The sequence below is a fragment of the Lithobates pipiens genome, unplaced genomic scaffold (assembly GCF_037356315.1).
Source record: "Lithobates pipiens isolate NorthernLeopardFrog02 unplaced genomic scaffold, aLitPip1_a1.2 Scaffold_16, whole genome shotgun sequence".
NCBI classification, from domain to species: domain Eukaryota; kingdom Metazoa; phylum Chordata; class Amphibia; order Anura; family Ranidae; genus Lithobates; species Lithobates pipiens.
Window position 1 is genome coordinate 348579715 of NW_027507748.1, and position 23558 is coordinate 348603272.

The 23558-nt window shown below is 46.6% G+C and overlaps 2 protein-coding genes across 4 annotated transcripts in view; one reads left to right on the forward strand and one right to left on the reverse strand.

Annotated features, from left to right (window-relative positions):
- LOC143982831 (nicotinamide N-methyltransferase-like) overlaps positions 1 to 23558 on the reverse strand; it is a 160607-nt gene that overhangs the window by 119566 nt on the left and 17483 nt on the right. The gene's annotated exons all lie outside the window — the stretch shown is intronic.
- The window catches only part of LOC143982833 (indolethylamine N-methyltransferase-like), a 54089-nt gene continuing 45458 nt past the window's right edge, over positions 14928 to 23558 (forward strand). The window contains exon 1 of one of the 2 annotated variants that reach the window (XM_077481863.1): positions 14928 to 14984. The gene's annotated coding sequence lies outside the window, so the exon portion shown is untranslated. Of the gene's footprint in view, positions 14985 to 16340; positions 16586 to 23558 lie in introns of those variants that run through there. The other variant, XM_077481864.1, reaches the window with a different exon arrangement.

The following is a 23558-nucleotide window of genomic DNA, read 5'->3' on the forward strand; positions in this document are numbered from 1 at the left end:
GATTTTTTGCACCCTAGGCAAAACCTAATTTTGCCGCCCCATCTGGCTCCACCCCGGACTCCGCCCCCTTTGCCAGTGTTAAATGGTTTAATTCAACCCTATAACCTCTACATCTGCAACAGATTTACTAGCAGGTTCACTAGGTGAATATAAAAGAGAAAACCTAAAAACAAAACTAATGCAGCCACCCATCTAAGAATTGGTAAGCTGCAGTATAATAAATATTTTGCTTTGTTTTAATACCACTTTAAGTGGATAAAGTTAATCAAGTCATTCTGTTATACATCAATGTATAGGCAGATGATGGGAAGGAATGAGTTAAAACAGGAGATAAACAGACTGGAGTAAAGCTACTTCCAGTGTTGGCAAGGAGAGAGAGAGAGAGGGAGGGGGGGGCAGAGAAATAAAAAGAGAAAATGGGGGGGGGGCAGGGAGAGAGAGAGAGAGACGGGGGTTAGAGAGAGAGGGGAAGAGAGAGGTCAGGGTGAGAGAGAGAGAGTGATCCGAGAGAGAGAGGTCAGGGAGGGAGAGAGAGAGAGAGGTCAGGGAGAGATAGAGAGGTCAGGGAGAGAGAGAGAGAGGTTGGGAAGAAAGAGAGGGGTTAGGCGGAGAGAGAGATGGAGAGAGGTTGGGGGAGAGAGCGAGAGAGGTCAGGGAGAGAGAGAGAGGTGTCATGGGGGAGAGAGTCAGGGAGAGAGAGAGGGAGAGAATGAGAGAGAGAGAGAGAGAGGTCAGGGAGAGAGAGAGGCCAAGGAGAGAGGTCAGGGAGAGAGGGGTCAGGGAGAGAGGGGTCAGGGAGAGAGAGAGAGGTCAGGGGGAGAGAGAGATGTCGGGGGAGAGATAAAGAAAGAGGTAAGGGAGTGAGAGGCCAGGTAGAGAGAGAAGGAGAGAGAGGTGTCGGGGAGAGAGAGAGCAGGCCGGGAGAGAGAAAGAGGTCAGGGGAGAGAGAGGTCAGGGAGAGAAAGGGGGAGGCCAGGGAGAGAGAGAGGTCAGAGAGAGAGAGAGAGGTCAGGGTGAGAGAGAGGTCAGTGTGAGAGAGAGAGAGGTTGGGGAGAGAGAGAGAAGTCTGAGAGAGAGCAAGGTCAGGGAGAGAAAGAGAGAGAGAGGGGGGGAGAGAGAGGTCAGGGGGAGAGAGGGGTCAGGGATACAGAGAGAGAGAGAGGTCAGAGAGAGAGAGAGGCCAGGGAGAGAGATCAGGGAGAGAGAGAGGGGTCGGGGAGAGAGAGGCCAGAGAGAGAGGCCAGGGAGAGAGAGAGGGGTCAGGGGGAGAAAGAGGCCAGGAAGAGAGGTCAGGGAGAGAGAGAGATGTCAGGGGGAGAGAGAGATGTCGGGAGGAGAGAGAGGCCAGGGAGAGAGAGAGGTCAGGGAGAGAGAGAGAGAGAGATCAGGAAGACAGAGAGAGAGGTCAGGGGAGGGAGAGAGAGAGAGATGTCATCAGGGAGGATAAAGAAAGAGGTCAGGGAGTGAGAGGCCAGAGAGAGAGAGGGGGGTTAGGAGGAGAGAGAGAGGTCAGGGGAGAGAGGTGTCAGGGAGGAGAAAGAGAGGTCACAGAGTGAGAGGCCAGGGAGAGAAAGAGGGAGAGAGAGGGGTCAGGGGGAGAGAGAGAGGGAGGTCAAGGAGAGAGAGGTCAGGGGGAGAGAGAGGTCAGGGATACACAGAGAGAGGTTGGGGGGAGAGAGGGGTGTCAGGGAGAGAGAGAGGTCAGGGGGAGAGAGAGAGAGATGGGGGTGACGTCAGGGAGAGAGAGAGGTCAGGGAGAGCCAGAGAGAGAGAAAGGGAGAGAGAGAGGGGGGAGGTCAGGGAGAGAGAGGTTAGAGAGAGAGAGAGATGTCAGGAACAGAGAGGGGCCAGGGAGAGAGAGGTCAGGGAGAGAGAGAGAGGTCAGAGAGAGAGAGAGAAAGATGTCAGGGACAGAGAGGGGCCAGGGAGAGAGAGGTCAGGGAGAGAGAGAGAGAGGTCAGAGAGAGAGATGGGGAGAGAGAGGGGCCAGGGAGACAGAAGTCAGGGAGAGAGAGAGAGAGGGGGGAGGGGATCAGGGAGAGAGAGAGAGAGAGGGGTCAGGGGGAGAGAGAGAGGTCAGGGGAGAGAGAGGTCAGGGAGAGAGGTCAGGGGGAGAGAGAGGTCGGGGAGAGAGAGGTCAGGGGGAGAGAAAGAGAGATAGAGGTCGGGAGAGAGAGGTCACGGGCAGAGAGAGAGAGATGTCGGGGAGAGAGAGAGAGAGAGGGGTCAGGGGGAGAGAGAGAGGGGTCAGGGGGAGAGAGAGACGTTCAGGGAGAGAGAGAGGGGTCAGGGATTGAGAGAGGTCAGGGAGAGAGGTAGGTCAGGGGGAGAGAGAGAGAGGTCGGGGAGAGATAGAGGTCGGGAGAGAGAGAGGTCAGGGGGAGAGAGAGAGAGTTTGGGGGAGAGAGAGGTCAGGGGTAGAGAGAGAGGTCAGGGAGATATAGAGGTCGGGGAGAGAGAGGTCAGGGAGAGAGAGAGAAAGGTCAGGGGAGAGAGAGATTGGGGAGAGAGAAGTTAGGGAGAGAGAGAGGTCAGGGAGAGAGAGAGGTCTGGGAGAGCCAGAGAGAGAGAAAGGGAGAGAGAGAGGGGGGGAGGTCAGGGAGAGAGAAGTTAGAGAGAGATGTCAGGGACAGAGAGGGGCCAGGGAGAGAGAGGTCAGGGAGAGACAGAGAGGTCAGAGAGAGAGAGATGTCAGAGAGAGAGAGGTCAGGGAGAAAGAGAGAGGTCAGAGAGAGAGAGATGTCAGGGAGAGATAGGGGCCAGGGAGAGGAGGTCAGGGAGAGAGAGGTCAGAGAGAGAGAGAGGTCAGGGAGAGCCAGAGAGAGAGAAAGGGAGAGAGAGAGGGGGGAGGTCAGGGAGAGAGAGGTCGGGGAGAGACAGAGAGGTCAGAGAGAGAGAGAGATGTCAGGGACAGAGAGGGGTCAGGGAGAGAGAGGTCAGGGAGAAAGAGAGAGGTCAGAGAGAGAGAGAGATGTCATGGACAGAGAGGGGCCAGGGAGAGAGAGGTCAGGGAGAGACAGAGAGGTCAGAGAGAGAGAGAGAGAGAGAGAGAGAAAGGGAGAGAGAGAGGGGGGAGGTCAGGGAGAGAGAAGTTAGAGAGAGAGAGAGAGAGAGAGATGTCAGGGACAGAGAGGGGCCAGGGAGAGAGAGGTCAGGGAGAGACAGAGAGGTCAGAGAGAGAGAGAGAGAGAGAGAGAGAGAGAGAGAGAGAGAAAGGGAGAGAGAGAGGGGGGAGGTCAGGGAGAGAGAAGTTAGAGAGAGAGAGAGAGAGAGAGAGAGAGATGTCAGGGACAGAGAGGGGCCAGGGAGAGAGAGGTCAGGGAGAGACAGAGAGGTCAGAGAGAGAGAGAGAGATGTCAGGGACAGAGAGGGGTCAGGGAGAGAGAGGTCAGGGAGAAAGAGAGAGGTTAGAGAGAGAGAGATGTCAGGGAGAGATAGGGGCCAGGGAGAGAGAGGTCAGGGAGAGAGAGAGTTCAGAGGGAGAGAGAGATGTCAGAGACAGAGAGGGGCCAGAGAGAGAGAGAGGTCAGGGAGAGAGAGAGGTCAGAGAGAGAGATGGGGACAGAGAGGGGCCAGAGAGACAGCGGTCAGGGAGAGAGAGAGGGGGGAGCAGGGAGAGAAAGAGAGGGGTCAGGGAGAGAGAGAGAGGTCAGGGAGAGAGGTCAGGGGGAGAGAGAGGTCGAGGGAGAGAGAGGTCAGGGGGAGAGAGAGAGATAGAGGTCGGGGGAGAGAGAGGTGAGGGGCAGAGAGAGAGAGGTGGGGGAGAGAGCGAGAGAGGGGTCAGGGAGAGAGAGAGAGGGGTCAGGGGGAGAGAGAAAGAGGTCAGGGAGAGAGGTAGGTCAGGGGGAGAGAAAGAGAGAGGTCAGGGAGAGATAGAGGTCGGGGGAGAGAGAGGTCAGGGGGGGAGAGAGAGAGAGAGAGGTCGGGGGAGAGAGAGGTCAGGAGTAGAGAGAGAGAGGTCGGGGAGATATAGAGGTCGGGGGAGAGAGAGGGCAGGGGGAGAGAGAGAGGGCAGGGGGAGAGAGAGAGAGGTCGGGGGAGAGAGAGATCGGGGAGAGAGAGATCGGGGAGAGAGATGTCATGACATCGCTTCCGGGTTACTAGATCCGAGCCAGCTGGCAGACCTCCCAGCTGGTCGCTCGGGCCTCCTGGTGGGATGGGAGAGCCCGGGCAAGCGGCAGAAGGCGGCGGGAGGGAAGCAGGTCTCCTCCCGCTGCTTGTGATAACAGCCGAGCAGCTGATTAACCGCATTGGTTGTTATTACAAGAAAGCTGATCATCGGCACTAAAATGCTGCAGCCATACAGCCCCTTGAATTTGAAACTCGCATATTTGCATTACGACGGCGTGAAGGGGTTAATCAGTTAAGTGATGCTGCTGTTTGTTGTCAGAAAAGGGGACCCGTGGAATGTCCTTCGCCTCCCAGCCATATATATATATATATATATATATATATATATATATATAAATATAACAATGCTAAAAAGCCACATGTATGAAAGATGGAGTCGTGGCCATAGAATCCTTTGTAAAGGGGAGGAGTTAGTATTTCTGCACGCAGGCGTCGGTGACCCTAGGATTGGCCCTGATGCTATATTCAAACTCACATTGGAGAACACTTCTGCGACTCCATTAATTTACAAGCGAAACAAATATCTAGTGTCTGATGACATTTTAGAGATATGCATGGAGGGGATACTACCTTTGTTTGATTTTGTGGCATTGAAAAAGTGTACGGATTGCAAAGAGCAGGAGACAGATATTGCAGATTATTACAAAGGGAAGCATGGTGGATAGACTGACTGCAGACCTGGTCACCCCTGGGGTTAAACCTCAGGTGGGACCTGGATCTGCATTTGGGTTAACAATAGAGTTGATTTTTATAATCTATGCTTTGTCATCCTTGTCCTCAGTGGCGTATCATCCATGAGGGGGGCCCACTGTGGTCCCACACTGCATCCATGAATGGTCCATCCCTGGTTGACAGTCAAGGGTGATCTGTGTGGCGATTGGGGCCTGTATAGTGAGCCCCCCAGTGTCCGCCTCTCGATTCTCTTGTCCCCCCACAGTGCTGCCAACTTCCCTCCTCTCCCGTCAGCTGCTGTGGGGATGTGTCAGGATGGAGAGCAGAGGAGGGGGCCAGTAAACATGTCATTTACTAGCCCCTTCCTTTTCTGAATGAGCAGAGTCAGTGATCACTGACTCTGTCCATTCATGATTGAAACATCATAAACTGTGTTTGCAATGCTTTGGTTTATGAATGATCAGGAGCCTCTGTCAGGCTGCAGAGAAAGGGACTGGGGAATTTCTGTCTTCAGTCCCTTTCTCTGTCTCAAAGGAAATATGTCAGGGATCTGATATCTCACCAAAGCCACCCCAACAGGGCTGTATAAAAAAAATAAAAACATAAAATTGTGTATATATATATATATATATATATATATATATATATATATATATATATATATATATATAAAATAAAAAAACTAAACAAAAAATATATATAATTGAAAAAAATTGTACAAAATAATTAAACAGAAATAAAAAAACTACTGACACTAGCCACTGCTCCAACCCTCTCCCCCCAAAAAAAGCTCCAACCTCCCCCCGAGGTGCTGTGAAAACAAATTATTTTAAAAATACATCTAAAAAATAATAAACATGTAAACAATGTTAGAGAATAAAATATTGAGAACAAAGAACTACTGACACCATCAACTGCCCCACTGGCACTGTCCACTGCCCCCCCCCCCCAAACCACTGTGAAAAAAATAATGCAAAAATTAATTAACAAAAAATGAAAATAAATAAAAAGAGAAATAATAAAAATAAAATAATTGTGACACAGTTCATTGCTCTACTGACACCATCCACTGCCATACAGACCCCCAAAAAAGCATTCTGAAAAAAAAAAATATACAAAAAATGAAATTGTACAAAAATAATAAAAAAATTTAATTGTAAAATGTTATTTAAAAAATTAACAACTACTGACACCATCCACTGTCCTACTGACTTCATCCTGCACATACTACCCACCACCATACATGCCGCACTCCTTTCCTGCACATACTACCCACCTTCCTACACTCCGCATTCCTCTCCTGCACATACTATCCACTGCCATACTCCTCTTCTGCACATACTACCCACCTCCATACACTCCGCACTTCTCTCCTGCACATACTACCCACCTCCATACACTCCGCACTCCTCTCCTGCACATACTACCCACTTCCATACACTCTGCACTGCTCTTCTGCACATACTACCCACCGCCATACACTCCGCACTCCTCTACCTGCATATACTACTCACTGCCATACACTCTGCACTCCTCTCCTGCACATACTACCCACCGCCATACACCCTGCACTCCTCTCCTGCACATACTACCCACCACTATACACACTGCACTCCTCTCCTGCACATACTACCCACCGCCATACACGCTGCACTCCTCTTCTGCACATACTACCCAATGCCATACACGCTGCACTCCTCTCCGGCACATACTACCCACCGCCATACACGCTGCACTCCTCTTCTGCACATACTACCCACCGCCATACATGCTGCACTCCTCTTCTGCACATACTACCCACCGCCATACACGCTGCACTCCTCTTCTGCACATACTACCCACCACCATACACGCTGCACTCATCTCCTGCACATACTACCCACCGCCATACACTCCATACTCCTTTCCTGCACATAATACCCACCGCCATACACTCTGCACTCCTCTCCTGCACATACTACCCACTGCCGTACACCCTGCACCGTACATTCCCTATTTAACATTACCACATTCTGCACTATGTAAGTCATCTCTCTATTTAACCACACCCCCTTAAGCCATGTCCAATGTTTAGTGCAATTTAAACCACATCCACATTTCACTATGGTGCTGCACATGCCACATTTTTTTGTTTATCGATGCCTAGTACCCACTTTTGATCTTGTACACGGGCCCACTGATTTCATGATATGGCCCCGCATTTCCTCCTCCAATCCTCTACATTGTATCTGGATAACATGTACCCTCAGTTTTATTCATTGTATTATTTTTTTGTTGGTGAATGATCATTGGTGTGAATTTGTTTTCTCTTGCCATTATAGCAGTCAACAACCCACCCACTTCCCTGCGTGTGCTGGTGAATCTATTGGAATTAATTAATGGAGGTGTGTTGATTGGTTGATCTGCTATATATCTGTGTTGTCAGTATTGCTGTAACCAGGCTATGAATAGGTCTTTTTCTGGACTGAAACACGCGTGGGTCATGCCATGGAAAATTTTTCTACTTATTTAAAATGAAGAAGATTTTTTTTCAAACTTCACTTGTTGCCAACGTTCGTTCATGAGTATCAACTGGGAAGCAGATGAAGACAGCTAGTCTGGCATGGTGAAGTGCTGAACTACAGCCAGAAAGAGGTACAGTGGTGTGAAAAAGTGTTTGCCCCCTTCCTCATTTCCTGTTCCTTTGCATGTTTGTCACACTTAAGTGTTTCGGAACATCAAACCAATTTAAACAATAGTCAAGGACAACACAAGTAAACACAAAATGCAATTTGTAAATGAAGGTGTTTATTATTAAAGGTGAAAAAAAATCCAAACCATCATGGCCCTGTGTGAAAAAGTGATTGCCCCCTAAACCTAATAACTGGTTGGGCCACCCTTAGCAGCAACAACTGCAACCAAGCGTTTGCGATAACGTGCAATGAGGCTTTTACAGCGTCCTGGAGGAATTTTGGCCCACTCATCTTTGCAGAATTGTCCTAATTCAGTTACATTAGAGGGTTTTCGAGCATGAACGGCCTTTTTAAGGTCATACCACAACATCTCAATAGGATTCAGGTCAGGACTTTGGCTAGGCCACTCCAAAGTCTTCATTTTGTTTTTCTTCAGCCATTCGGTGGTGGACTTGCTGGTGTGTTTAGGATCATTGTCCTGCTGCAGAACCCAAGTTCGTTTCAGCTTGAGTACACGAACAGATGGTCGGACATTCTCCTTCAGGATCTCTTGGTAGACAGCAGAATTCATAGTTCCTTTTATCACGGCAAGTCTTCCAGGTCCTGAAGCAGCAAAACAGCCCCAGACCATCACACTACCACCACCATATTTTACTGTTGGTATAATGTTCTTTTTATGAAATGCAGTGTTCCTTCTACGCCAGATATACTTGGACACACACCTTCCAAAGAGTTCCACTTTTGTCTCATCGGTCCACAGAATGTTGTCCCAAAAGTCTTGGGGATCATCAAGATGTGTTGTGGAGAAATTGAGACGAGCTTTGATGTTCTTTTTGCTCAGCAGTGGTTTTCTCCTTGGAACTCTGCCATGCAGGCCATTTTTGCCCAGTCTTTTCCTGATGGTGGAGGCATGAACGCTGACCTTAACTGAGGCAAGGGAGGCCTGCAGTTCCTTGGACGTTGTTGTGGGGTCTTTTGTGACCTCTTGGATGAGTCGTCGCTGTGCTCTTGGGGTAATTTTGGGCGGCCGGCCACTCCTGGGAAGGTTCACCACTGTTCCATGTCTTCGCCATTTGTGGATAATGGCTCTCACTGTGGTTCGCTGGATTCCCAAAGCTTTGGAAATGGCTTTATAACCCTTTCCAGACTGATAGATCTCAATTATTTTCTTTCTCAATTGTTCCTGAATTTCTTTGGGTCTTGGCATGATGTGTAGCTTTTAAGGATCTTCTGGTGGACCTTACTGTGTCAAGCAGCTCCTATTTAAGTGATGCCTTGATTGTGAACAGGTGTGGCAATAATCAGGCCTGGGTGTGGCTATAGAAATTGAACTCAGGTGTGGACAACCACAGTTATAGTATGTTTTAACAAGGGGGGCAATCACTTTTTCACACAGGGCCATGATGGTTTGGATTTTTTTTCACCTTTAATAATAAACACCTTAATTTACAAATTGCATTTTGTGTTTACTTGTGTTGTCCTTGACTATTGTTTAAATTGGTTTGATGTTCCGAAACACTTAAGTGTGACAAACATGCAAAGGAACAGGAAATGAGGAAGGGGGCAAACACTTTTTCACACCACTGTATAATTTGGTTGTAGCACCTTACCTGTGTGGATGCTCTCCATTCAGGTGCTCCCAAACCTGTGATTTATGGCGAATTGTGTATGGTAAGAATATTTAACCATTTTAGCCCCAGGAAGGGTTTGACCAGGCCATTTTTTTGCGATACAGCACTATATCGCTTTAACTGACAATTGGGCAGTCGTGTGATGTTGTACCCAAACCAAATGTTTGTCCTTTTTTTCCCCCACAAATAGAGCTTTCTTTTGGTGGTATTTTATTACCTCTGCGGTTTTTATTTTTTGCACTATACACAAAAAAAGCGTCAATTTTGAAAAAACACAATATTTTGTATGCTTTGTTATAATAAACATACAAAAAAAAATGTCTTCATCAGTTTAAGCCGATATGTATTCTTCTACATATTTTTGGTACATAAAAAATTGCAATAATATATTGATTGGTTTGCGCAAGTTATAGCATCTACAAAATAGGGGATGTCATTTTTTTTTACTAGTAATGGCGGTGATCTGCGATTTTTATCAGGATTGCAACGGACACATTGGACACTTTTTTGGGACCAGTGACATTTATACAGCGATCAGAGCTAAAAATAGCCACTGATTACTATATAAATGTCATTGGTGGGGAAGGGGTTAACACTAGGGGGTGATCAAGGGGTTAACTGTGTCCCTATGTGTGTTTCTAACTGTGGGGGGAATGTGGCTGACTAGAGGAGGACACAGATCATTGTTCCTAATTAGTAGGAGCACATGATCTGTCTCCTCTCCCCTGACAGAACCGGGATTTGTGTGTTTACACACACAGATCCCGGTTCTCTCTCTGTCACGAGCGACCGCGGGTGCCCGGCCCCGGGGACATGCAGTGGCACACACACACGCCTGCTACAGCGTATTAGACAGCCGACAAACAGCTACGACGGCTCGTGCAGCTGTGCCAACCTGCCGCAGTATAACTGCGATGCCTGGTCAGGAAGGGGTTAATGGAGTCATTTCCTGAAAGCACAAAACAACAACAGATGGAGTTGTTGTAGCTCCATGGTAGTTCATTGATTCTGTCAGTATATCTTCTTGCCTGTACTTAAAGTCGAAGCACGTGTTGCAACAGTCTGAACCGGGCGTAAAAGGAACAAAGTCAATTCCAGCCTGTCCAACAACTCTATACAGGAAGTACAGGCATCAGAACATCTTACAAAATCCAGGGACCTGGTTATTTGGGGGGCTAATAAAGGTGGAGAGGTGGTGATATCAACAAAGGAGCGATATTCTTCCGAAGCTCTTAGCTCAATAATCGCTCTACATATCGGACCATCAAGTCAGATCCTACTAAGTCTTTTAGTACAGATCTACAGGACTTGATTGATAGGAGTAAAAATATGGGACTAATTAGTTCTAAAATTGCAGAGTACCTTATGGTCCAGGATCCTGTTATGCCTAGTTTTCATCTCCTTCCAAAAGTGCATAAAGCAGGTATGCCATTGCAGGGCCACTCTATTGTGGCTGGCATTGGCCCTCCTCTGAAAAGACTGAGTGAATGGGTGTATATACACCTCCAACCATTGGTTCACCAACTACCAGGACAGGCACAGTGCTCTAGCAGGTTCATTTGACTCCCAGTTTTGTATGGGTTACATTAGATGTGAGAGCACTATATTTATGTATTCTCTACCATCCGGCTTTTCAAGCAGTTAAATATTATAAAAAACAGTATAGCTCATACTCTGCGGAACTGCAGGAATATTTGCTCCGATATATTAAGTATGCTTCAACAGACAATTTTTTTTATGTTGGATGGCTACTATTATATACAAACATGTGAAGCATCGATGGGTTGCGTTCTATGACAAATTTATTTATGGGATGGTGGGTGGAACATTTTTACTTTTTACACATCAGAAGATATTTGCATTGGTTTGGCTGCTACCTGGACAATGTATTATACATGAAATGAAAGAACAAATATAAAGTCCTTTGTGACTCCGGTACAAAGAAATCCACCACCTGTTAGCCCTTGTACACGCGGTCGGAGAATCCATCGGATAATCCGACTGTGTGTGGTATGCATCAGACTGATTCCGTCCGAATATCCGTCGGACCCATTTTTCCAACATGTTGGAAATATTTCCCGACCAACTGGGCCGGTCGGACATACTCCGATCATGTGTAGCGAATTTTGATCGGACCAAGTGCCACGCATGCTCAGATCAAATTCCTACATCAAAGCTATTGGCTACTAGCCTGAATGTAGTCCCATCGTAACGAAATTACGTCATCACGTTCTGAAAGATCGGATTTTTCGACAACTTAGTCTGACCGTGTGTATGCAAGAGTTTCGGACACAATCCGTCGGACTAAATCCAACGGACAAAATCCGACGGATTTGGTTGGCAGAATCTCTGACCGTGTGTACAGGGGCTTAGTGATAGTCCCCACACCTCTTACCAGAGCATGAGATGTCACCGGGGGGGGGGGGGGGGGGGGGTGATGGTCGTCACTCCACAATCAATATCAGAGTAGTACCAGAGTAGTACCAAGAAAGACATATCTCCATCGTGAAGTCCATAGCTTGTATACACAGCAGCACTATTGCGAACAGACACCGTGAATGGTCATGTCACTATGCATTTCATCAGTGGTGACGTCTTCTGGGAAGATGGGCACAAGGGGGATGGGCCCCATACTCATTCACGCACGTGGGGGGGCAGGGGGTTTCCAGATTCCGATGAGCCCCCCACCCGTAGACCCCCACAACCATCGGCCAAGGTTGTGTCGAAAAGGCCCTTGTCCCCAACATGGGGACAATGTGCTTTGGGGCGGGGGCCCACACTGTGTTTTTTTTTAAATGTAATGCTATTCTAAATAAACAATACTAAAAATGCAAACAAATTCCGAAATTACAAAAATTAATTAGTCTATTGATGCAATATTGGGCTAATTAGTTTCTGGATTTTCAGAATTTGTTTTGTATCTTCGGCATTGCTTTTGTATATTCAGAAATCAGAATTACTGGTTGTTAAGGAGTGGGCGGCTGCTATGAGTGAGATGAAGATGCCTGTGATGCGGTGGTATGAAGTCTGCAGATGGAAAGTACAGCTGTACAGGTCAAAGTCGGCGGCTTGCTGGTTGGATGTCTGACCGTTCGGGTGGATGTCAGCGGCTGTAGATGGAGTGTTGAACTGCTCGGGACATCGGTTGCAGAGAAGATGAGTGGGCTTAGTGATGGATAATAGTAGCGGCAGAATAAATGTGACAGTGGCTCCGGGTGGAGTATCGGGCTGATCGGGGAGCGGGGGTGGCTGCGGATGGAGCTTTCAGGCTGCTCAGATGCTGGAGGCTAGGGGTAATCGCTGAGGGCTCTCTAACAGTGTGGCTGCCTCAGGATTGGCGATGGCAGTGTTGCATGGCGAAGTGGAAGCAGTGCCGAGCTGTTGGCTGACCAAGAAGCAGGGACACCGGTCAATAGGATCACCTCTCCTTTCAGTCAATCGGGTGAAGGGTCTCAGGACCCGCTTCCTGATTGGTCGGGAGGAGAATCAGGAAGACAATCGCGAACATTAATTCTCTATTGTCGCACAAGTGGGTGGGCTTGGGGTGCCCACCCTTTTGTGCAGCCAATTAGAGCCTCAGGCTTTAATCATGTGCTTAAAAAAAAAAAAAACATTGGAATCCATGCGTCCAGCTCCCTGCATGTAGATTCACAACAGGATATAGTAACTTCACAGAAAGACCCCAATACAATAAAGGCAAATTAAATTTAGGGCCAGTTCACACCAAATGCAGTCCAGTGCATTTTTTCTGCATCAAAAAGTAGGTTATATGTTTTTCAATGGCATAGGTCACACCAGTGCTTGCAGTTCCAGTGTGTTCCAGTTCCAGAGAAAAAAATAGAGCATGCTACATTTTTCCTGCACTGGACTATATTGGGACATTGTAAAACGCACTTGAATGTACCAAAAAGGCACCTTAAGGTTAAGAGAAAAAAAAAGGGGGGGGGGTGGCACTGGACTGCATCAAAAATGCATTTAACGCATCAAAAACGTGCATACAGAAAAGCATCCAGACTGCGTTTCTATGGTTTGAACTGGCCCTTAATGTTGAAAAATGTAAAGTAATACACCTGGGGGCTAAAAATATGTATGCAAGTTACTTGCTCTGCTATGCCAAGGTAGCTTAGAATATAGAGTTCTGTACTACTATAGAACAAAATATTACAGAGCACACATGCAAAAAAAGACATTTACCTCCAGCAAGGCTTATTTAAAACACCTAGACATTTTCAAAAAACATTATCAAAAAATATGGGGATTTGGTCACACCATATTGCTATATGGTGCTTAAGCCCACCTACTGTGACAAAGTACCCCATGATTAGTGGGTCCTACACTATCCACAGACTGGGAGATCCTGCTTCTCTAAACCATGGGAGCAATACACTGAATTCTGTTGGGGAGGGGTGTACTCACTTTTGTGAGATTCTGTACATCTGTGCAGATGTCTGTCAAAATTGCCCCCAAAGTCAGATTGCATTGCTGGATTTCAAACCTGTATCAGTGTGAACCTGGGCTCAACAAACTTTGATGCAGATACCTACCTAATTCTGCTCTATACTAAATATTTTTGAACTTTTGATACTGATTCTGAATGAGACTGACTTTTTCTTTATTAAAGGATTATTCCCCTTTTTTGGGAAAAAAATAGCAAATAAAAATAATTAACATATACAATTGCTACACAAGCCCAGGGCAGTCTTTAAGGCAGGGCAAAAGGGGCAGCTGCCCTGGCCCTGTCGTTGTGTGGCCCAAAGCAGCTGCCTCATACTTTCCAACTATCCCAGTTTAAATTCCCTTCACGTTTTTAATCCCTTGCTGTGTCCCGATATCTCAGTGTGAAGTGCTGGTACTAATGCTGCCCAGCTCTGCCCTATTGTTGTGTACAGATGACTCCCCTGCAGACCCTGTGTTTACATGTAAATAACCGGCATTTATATGTAAATAGAGGCGGTATTACTAAGTAAATAGCTGCAGTGAGCGGCATTGATATGTAAATAAAGGCAGCATTCATATGTATATCATGATCCCCTGCATTGAGGAGATGCTGTAACCTCTAGCAACTAATCAGTGAGCCGTAATGTGTGCTGTAACCTCTAGCAACCAGTCAGTAAGCAGTAATGATATGCTGTAATCACTGGCAACCAATCGCAATTTCTGTCTGATCTGATACAGTAAACTGAGTTTAAGTCTAGCTGCTATTTATTGTATGTCTCAGAGCAGGTGGAGAGTGAAATTACATGGAGGAGCCCCAAGAAAATTTTTTCAATCTGCAGAGCTGTAATTTTCTGTAATATTCAGTGCAATATAGCAACCTGCAGACATTCTATACACAGCTGGTGTACAGAAAGCCCCCCTGAAATGTAATGTCCTGGTTGTGTAATGGGCCAATTGATTTCCCAGAAGTCTACAATGCATACAGGTCAGATTTTAGGTACCCTCTGCAAAAAAAAAAATTTTTTTTTTGTTGAGATACTCCAAAAAGGGTTAATCACATCTAAAAGGATGTTGACACCACAACTTTCCTCATTAAAACACTACAAGTATATTAGCTAATCAAAGGGTAACTCCACTTTTGTGGGGGTAAAAAAAAATGACCAAAACAATCATATAGCATATACAATTGCTACATAACTGTATTGTAGTCGAATGTGATTAAAAATGTCCTTTCCTTTTCAATCTGTGGTGCTGTAATTTTTGGTTAAATTCAGTGTACTATGGCAACCTAGGGGTTAATCACTTCTGAATGGATGTTGACTCTGCAACTTTCCTCATTAGAAGATTGCAATTCATCAGCTGATTGAAAATGAAAAAGTAAAATTCCATTCAGAATCGGTACTCAAAGCAGAAGCAGCTCTTTCCTTCAGTGCAGAAACAGGTAGGACTCTGCAACAACGTTTGTAAAATTCCATGCAATGTACAGAGATCACCCAGAGGGGAATATTTTTTTTTCTTAAAGTGGTTGTATACCCGCTGAATTTTTTTTTTTCTTACCTGCAAAGGAAAAGGCATAATGAGCTAGTAAGCACTGCATACTAGCTCATTATGAAATACTTACCTTAGAACGAGGCCCCGACATCTGGCCCGATCCACGCCGAGGGAGCTGACATGTTCCCTCTGCGTTTCTTCCGGGTATCGCGGCTTGGGCGCTGTGAGTGTCTGGAACCGCGATATCGTCACTCCCGCGCGCAGGAGATTTCTCTCTGGCAGGGTCCGGCGTCTTTCAGTCGAGAATCACCTGTGCACGTACGCTGCTGCAGTCAGGGGCGCATTGCGAGGGGAATATCTCCTAAACCATACAGGTTTAGGAGATATTTATTTTGACCTACAGGTAAGCCTTATTATAGGTAAAAGTCCCCAATTTGACTATACAACCACTTTTTAACAAAAGTGGAGTTACTCATTTAGTATATCTTGGTGATTTCCGGCAGAGGTGTACTAAGTAGGGGGCGGGGGTGCGGGCCGCCCCGGGTACTACACACTGGGGGGGGGTGTCAGGTCGGCACCCCCCTCTGCGATTGAATCAGTGGCAGCGCTGCAGGATTAGGCAGCAGCGCAGTGACAGGCACAGGCAGGGAGAGGCGAGCTATCGTTGTGATGCAAGGGGGTGGGGGTGCAGGGTGACACCGTTGCACCTGCCATCCCCCTCCTCTCATGGCCGCAGGCTGTCTGTCTGTGTGATCACAGATGTCACACAGGCACAGCCAAGCAGCCACCTCCCCCTTCTCTCTGTTTATGTGTAAACAGGGGGTGGGGATCTGCTGAGCATGTGCCGCCGCACTGATCTGAGGTACTGAACGGGGGGCTACACTGAAGGGGGTCTGCACTGAAGGGGGGGGGTCTGTGTAACATGCAGGTGGTCCAGAGCTGCAGGGTGTTGTGTAATGTAAAGGGGCACAAGGGGCTGTGTAATGTAGAGGGGCGGGGGGCTGTGTAATGTAAAGGGGCCCAGAGGGGTGGGGGGGCTGTGTAATGTAAAGGAGCCCAGAGGGGCAGTTGTGGAGAGGGGGTACACAGTAGTGACAAAGAGATATTGAAGGATGCAGGGGGCACAGTGGGTATTTTTTACATTTTAATGGGGGGAGGGGTGCCAGATATAGGATCCACCCCGGGGACCAAGTGCTCTAGGTATGCCCTGATTTCAGGAACCAACCAGAAGGTAGAGAGGCAGGAAATGGGACTGCATTTAATTAGCCTCAGAACCTGTGTAATTCATATGTGTTCTGGTTTAAAGGGATGAGGTGGCAACTCTAGTTCGGTGTAGCAGGCCACATAACTGTGGGACATACCAGAGAGTGCACTGAGACACAAGTGTCATGAGGGTACACAAAGTGCACTAGGAGTCGCCAGATGACACAAGGTTCTCTTGGGTGCGGTGGAGCCAAGGGGTGCACAAGATGACACCTGATGTTCAGGGGTGCTTGAATAACTAGAGGCTGGAAGGCTGGCAGAGTTTACAGAGGAGACTCAAGGGCTCAGGTAAGTACTGTAGCAGGAAGGGATTCAGCAGACTCGCAGTAGCGCGTTGCTCAAACGTCAAACCACTTGTGTTGCTTTTAAATTTAAAAGCCACATCAAACTGTAATCTCCTTATTGGCTTTAGCGCTGATCAGGAGAGCCTTCTTCTGATTGGCCATAGCATGGGCCCTCCAGGTGAAACCAGAGAAAAAATCCAGAGCTGGATCAGAGAGGAGGAGAGTGTGACAATACCCCAAAAATCTAACTCTTATAGAAAATGTAATCATCAATATTAATGATCTAATTGGCTCTATGATTATGCTGCAAACCTCACACCTATCACACTGACCTTTTCTTGTGTCAAGATTTTACAATGGCCAAAAATCTTAACTTTTATTATTATAGTGTAAACCCAGCCTAAAGTGCAGTGCTCGTAAAACAAAATCCTATATTAATTTCTCACCTCTATATCTTGTTGCAACGACTTAAGGCTACTTTCACGCTGAGGTGCTAAAAATAGCACCTGTAAAGAGTCTCTCCAGTAGAAAGCCTGAGTGAGTGCTTTCACACTGGAGCGGTGCACTTGCAGGACCGTAAAAAAAAAAAAGTCCTGCAAGCAGCATCTTTGCAGCGCTCTAGGAGTGGTGTGTATATACTGCTCCTAAAGCGCCCCCAATATCGCCGTTGCAGCGGTGCTTTGCAGGCGATTTTTCAACCCTTTTTTTGGCTGCTAACAGTGGTTAAAAGCTCCCCGCTAGCAGCCGAATAGCGCTGCTTAAAAAATGGTGGCGCTTTACCGACGCCTCAGTGTGAAAGTAGCCTAAGGCTGTCTAATGATTTATACACGTCCAGCAATGGACATTATTGATATGGCTTGATAGTTCATAAATATTCATTTCAGATCAAAATGTTCACGTTAAAGTTACCACTAAAGGCAACTTTTTTTTTAAATGTTTTAAAAAAAATTTGCCATCTGTGTCCCATTGGGGAGATTTTACTTTTTTTTTTATTTTTATTTTTTTTCATAGCCATAACAGGAAGCAAGAGGAAATCCCCCTGCAAAATTGAGGATGGAATCCCAGGGTGTCAGCAATGGAAGATTTCCCCATATTGTGTTTGGATGTCGACCCAACATTTGGGATTTCCTTCTACTTTCCGTAGTAACATTAAACAGGACAAATAGATGGGGTGAATCTCCATAATGGGGAAACGGATGGCAAAAAAAATAAAAAATACAGGTGTTTTGATCAGTCTCCATTCCAAAACTAGAAGAAAAAAGTTTTGCCCTTTTGGTGACACGTCAAAGCTGAGCACTGGGATAAGTGAATATTGTCTAAATACTTCAAGATGCTTCAGATTAATAGGATTTGGCTAGAAATCATTGACATACAACGTGGAAGTGAGTATTGGTTTAATTTTGACCAAAGGTGTGTTTCAATTGTGGGATTCAAGATTGTTTAAATCTTGGTGTCCTTTGTGTATTTCTTCTAGATCTGTTCAGTAATAGTGTTACAATTTTACTTCTGTGCAGGAGCTTCCTGTAATACAGACCAGTCACTGCTACTCTCTCTCCTTGGGTGGGGTGTCTGGTCTCCACCCCTACCACTGCACAGGCTATGTACAGACCAGTGATGTCAATGCTAATTTTACATGGTAATATCAGGGTTTGCAAAGGCATTTGGTGCACACAAATTGTATTTATATACTTTGTGGTTTTTAACAAAACATTTTTTCTTTTTTTTTGTGCCTAGAGTTCAGCTTTACTCAGTTGTCTACCAGGGCAATTTTTTAACCATTTGACCACTGAGCACTTAAACCCCCTTCCTAACCAGAGCAATTTTCAGCTTTTCGGTGCTCTAATGTTTTGAATGACAATTACTCAGTCAACAATGTACCTATAATTTATTTATTTTTTAATGCATTTTTCTTTTCTGTTATAAAATTTAGCAAATTTGTATTTTTTTTTTTTTTTTTTCCTTCATAAATTTTATACTGCTACATATCTTTGGTAAAAATAACCCAAAATCGGTGTATATTATTTGGTCTTTGTGAAAGTTGGAGTCCACAAGCTATGGTGCCAATCTCTGAAAATTCGAATTTCTTGAGACCCTAACAAGACGAGCCAGGAAAGTACAAATATATAATTTTTTTCACAAAATTGTTTACATTAGCAGGTTATTTTTCACACACAGCATATGCATAGCACAAATTACACCCCAAAACATATTCTACTACTCCTCCTGAGTTGAGTACGGTGATACCACATGTGTGAGACTCTTACACAGCATGGTCGCATGCAGGGAGCACCATCAGGTGTTCTAGCGGCATACGTTTCAAATCCAATTTGACTACCTATTACACTTTTTGTGAGGCACTTTAGTGACATGGATAAGAACTGATGGGGGTGGTTGGATGAGTATTGCTGAGTATGGATGGCTGAGCATTGGTGACTTTTGTTGATTTAGGGATGGATGGGGCTGGAATGGTCACATATCAATGCTGTGGGCACTACAGATGCAGCACCCGATCTCTCCCTTCTCTGCTCACACTGCACCGAAAGGTACAGAGAGGGGAGAGAGGAACCGGACATGACGCTGGTTTGTCTACAAGTGATCGCTCCGTCATTTGATGGAGCCATCACGTGGTAAACAGCTGCTATCATTTTCGTTATGCGCCGGGTCCTCTGCACCTGGCAGTCACAGATATTCCCGGGTGCGCGCGATTCTGGGAGGATGTCAATGTACGCCCTCCCAGAGTTATCAAGCCGCACTGTAGCCGTCATTTGGCTATGGCACGGTCATTAACTAGTTAATGTTAAATATTTCAGGTTATGATACATGATGTTTCAACAAATATAATGGGGTTTATTTACTAAAGCTGGAGAGTGCAAAATAAGGCCCCTTTCACACGGGGCGGATCAGTAATGATCTGCCCCGTGATGATCCGCTCGCTCAGCGGGGATCGCTCCGTTGTCCACGCTGAGCCAGCGGTGGGCAGGGTGGTCTCCGCACACTGTGCAGGGACCGCCCTGTCAGCTTTCCATTCTCCTCTATGGTGATCGGATGAGCACGGCCCGTCTGTCCGTGTTCATCCGATCCGCTCCGCAGACGGATAGAAAAATAGGATTTTCATCCGTCTGCAGAATCGGACAGTAGCGGAGGCGGACAAAAGCGGGTGTCTGCGGATGTTCATCCGCAGACACCTGCTATCCCATAGGGATGCATGTATGTCCGTATTTCATCCGCAAATGGATGGATGAAATACGGACATACTGTCCGCATGTGTGAAAGGGGCCTAAGGCTCACTTTTGCATAGCAACCAATTAGCTTCTAACCTCAGCCCCCTTCACACAAGCAGATCGGGTCCACCTGTATTTCAAGCAGAACCGATGGGACCCTCTATTGTCCCTTTAGGAGGGGCGGGTGTAAATGGACACGTTTACACTTACCGATATCCAATCTGCTAAAAACAGATGTACGTTCCCCCTCCGTCTGGCATATCAGTTTGGTTGGCAGTCAGGTGTGCATCTTGCATCAGTGTTGGTAACATTACTAACGTGCAGCAAATTTGGGCAGATCTTGAACACTATGGTAGCATTTAAAAAAAAAAAAAAAAAAAAAAAAATGACCATAAGTTCACTGATTTTAGAAAACTGGCGGGAATTAAGACTAACTGTAAACAGAACTTACTGGAAAACTAAGACTCTCCATTGGGTCTGCTCACTGTGCAAATACCATCACTTTTGGTGCTGCGCCCTGATGAAATTCTTCTTTATTTTTTTTTTTTAACAATCCAAAGGTGCTTTATTGTTGTCATACCGGGTAAACGCAGCATACAGATTGAGATAAAACAAAACAGAATGTTTTGGTCATAGGTACTAAAACAGTGAAAAAGGACATTCCCAGTAGGATATACAACCACTCATAAGGTACAGTAACTAAAAAACATACGTCTTCAGCAAGGAAAATTATAGGCAATAGAGGCAAATCAAGCATCCTTGTCATATTTCCACTGGCAACCTCTATTTATACATGCAATTCTGTACATGGGCAGGGCGGCATCGATTGGTACTTCCCAGGAGGAGAGGGATAGGTGAGATGGCAAGATCCATTTCAGAGGAACCTTCTTTTTGGCGTAGAATAGGAGAAAATAAACTAATAGTTTTAAATGGTGGGACCGCTACGTATCGACATGAAGCCCCCTTTCCCGCCTCCCCAGCAATGGCAATTCTGGTACCACCGGAAAGGACAGCTGCAGCTTAAGGTTGATTTCACCGAATATTGCTGACCAGTAGGATGATATAATCCCAGAACATATGGAAGAAAGTCCCAACCTGTTTTTTACATCTAGGACAGTTGGGATCTGATTAGGGGTGGACTTTATGTTCGGGTCGAGCATGAGTTCGACTCGAACATTGGCTGTGTGCCCATTTGCCAAATAGCCAACAATTCAGGGTGCTTGGGGAAAATTCAAAAGCTGCGGAACACCCTTTAAAGTCTATGGGAGAAATCAAAAGTGATAATTTTAAAGGTTAATATGCAAGTTATTGTCATAAAAAGTGTTTGAGGGCCAGGGTCCTGCCCCAGGGGACATGTATCAATGCAAAAAAAGTAATTTAAAACTACTCGTGGCTATAATGAATTGTCGGTCCTGGCAATACACATATAAGTTCATTGAAACGGTATGGGATTCCCTCACAGGGGAACCCCGAACCAAAGGTAAAAGAAATAAAATGGCATGGAGTCACCCCAAAAATCCATACCAGACCCTTATCTGAGCACGCAACCTGGCATGCCACAGGAAAAGGGGGGGGGGGTGAGAGAGTGCACCCCCTCCTGAACCATACCAGGCCACATGCCCTCAACATTGGGAGAGTGCTTTTGGGGGTACCCCCAAAACACCTTGTCCCCATGTTGATGGGGAGAAGGGCCTCATCCCCACAGCTCTTTACTGGTGGCTGTGGGGTGGCTGTGGGGGGGCTGTGGGGGGTCTGTGGGCGGGGGGGGGGGGGCCTATCTTCCACTTTTCTTCTGGTCTTCCTTCAGTGTTGTTCTTCTTCTTCCTCCATCTTGTTCTTCCTCTGCTTCTTCCTCCGGCTTCTTCTCCGCTTTGTCCTCCGGACGATTTACCTCAATGGGAGTCCCCCGCTGTGTGACACTTCTGTTCAGGTGACAGCGCTTGTATAACGGAGGGAGGGGCCACCTGGCTTCCCCTGTGGTCTCGGGGGCGGGGTTGGGGTTACCCGTTTATGTAAATGATGGAGGAAGAAGAAAAACGCCAGAAGATGGAAGAAGACCTTAATAAAAAAGGAATTGTCAAAATCTATTGTTTTTTACCCCATTAACAATTCACACAGGGGGGCTGGGATCTGGGGGTCCCCTTGTTAAAGGGGGCTTTCAGATTCTGATAAGCCCCCACAACCACCGGGCAAGGGTTGTGGGGATGAGGCCCTTCTCCCCATCAACATGGGGACAAAGTGCTTTGGGGAGCTACCCCAAAGCACTCTCCCAACGTTGAGGGCATGGTACGGTTGAGGGGGTGGGCACTCTTGCACCCCCCCCCCCTCTTTTCCTATGGCCTGGCAGGTTGCGTGCTTGGAAAAGGGTCTGGTATGGATCTTTGGGTGGAACGCACGCCATTTTCTTAAAATTTTGCCCGCGGTTATTAAAATCACTGCTCCTGAAAAAACTGCAATTTTTAAAACTTTTTTTTTTTGTTTTGCATTGATGCGTGTCCTCTGGGGCAGGACCCATGTCCCTAAACACTTTGTATGACAATACCATGCATGTAAGCCTTTAAAATTAGCACTTATTGACTTTCATGTTCATGTTCCATAGACTTTAACGGTGTTCGAACAAATTTGTTTCCTGGTTCGCATGTTCTGGTGCGAACCAAACGGGGGGGTTGGCTGTTCGGACCATCCTTAATCCTGATCCAGGAAGAATATGCTGTGTAGTAAGTATATCCTGTGGAGGAATTTTACCTGTATGAGTTTATCCCTGGAAGAGATGACCACTTTAGGACCATGATCCAAACAGTTCTCCCAATCCTCCTTGTCTAGTGACGATATGTTCCCATGCCACACCTCCCACAACTTGACCATCTTAGGGGAGTTGGTGCCCAAAGGTGCAGCGTATACAGTCAAGCAAGGCTTGTCTAAATCTCCAGGGGATAACGGTTCTTCAATAGGATCAGCCTGGAGGAGAGGCAGCCAGGGAAACTGGGCCCTAGGTGGCATGTCGCAACTTCAGGTACCTAAACCACATCCACTGGGGTAACTTAAATTTGAAAAAAAAAAAAAAAGATCAGAAATCGATAGCAAAGCACCCTGAGGCATAACATCATCCAGGGTGGTGATACCATGTCTGGTCCATACTTGAGGGTCTGGCAGGGTGAAAAATTGCGGCAAGCTGGGATCCTCCCACAGTAGATGGGCCAGAGACCATTGGTTAGGATGTGGAAACCTCTGCATAGCAGCCACCCACACCCTCCACGTAGCCTGCGTTTGGACCAGGAACCCCTGGATAAGCCTTCAGGCCCCTATAGACGAAATACCGACGGGTAACAGCATTTGATTTGGAACCCATACACAACCACTGGACCGTCGCCAGCATTGCAGCCCAGAAGTAGATTTGAAAATTGGGCAGGGCTAACCTTCCAAGATGGGCCGGAAGCCACAGGGTGGAGTGTGCCAATCGAGGAACCATTCCATGCCATAGAAAGGCCCCCACACATTTCTCAATGCCTTTTTAAATAGGGAAATAGGGACACATGCCGGACAATTCCTGAAGAAGTAATTGAACTTGGGCAACATCATTTTTAGGAGATTGATCTGACCCAGTAGATTAAGGGGGAGGCTAGTCCAGGAGGAATATTTTGTCCTCAGCGTGGTCATCAGAGGAAGAAGATTCTTCTCCAAGTAGTTAGTTGGATGTTTAGTTACCATAACCCCAAGGTAACTAAATTCATCTACCCAGTGTAGAGGGGAGAGGGT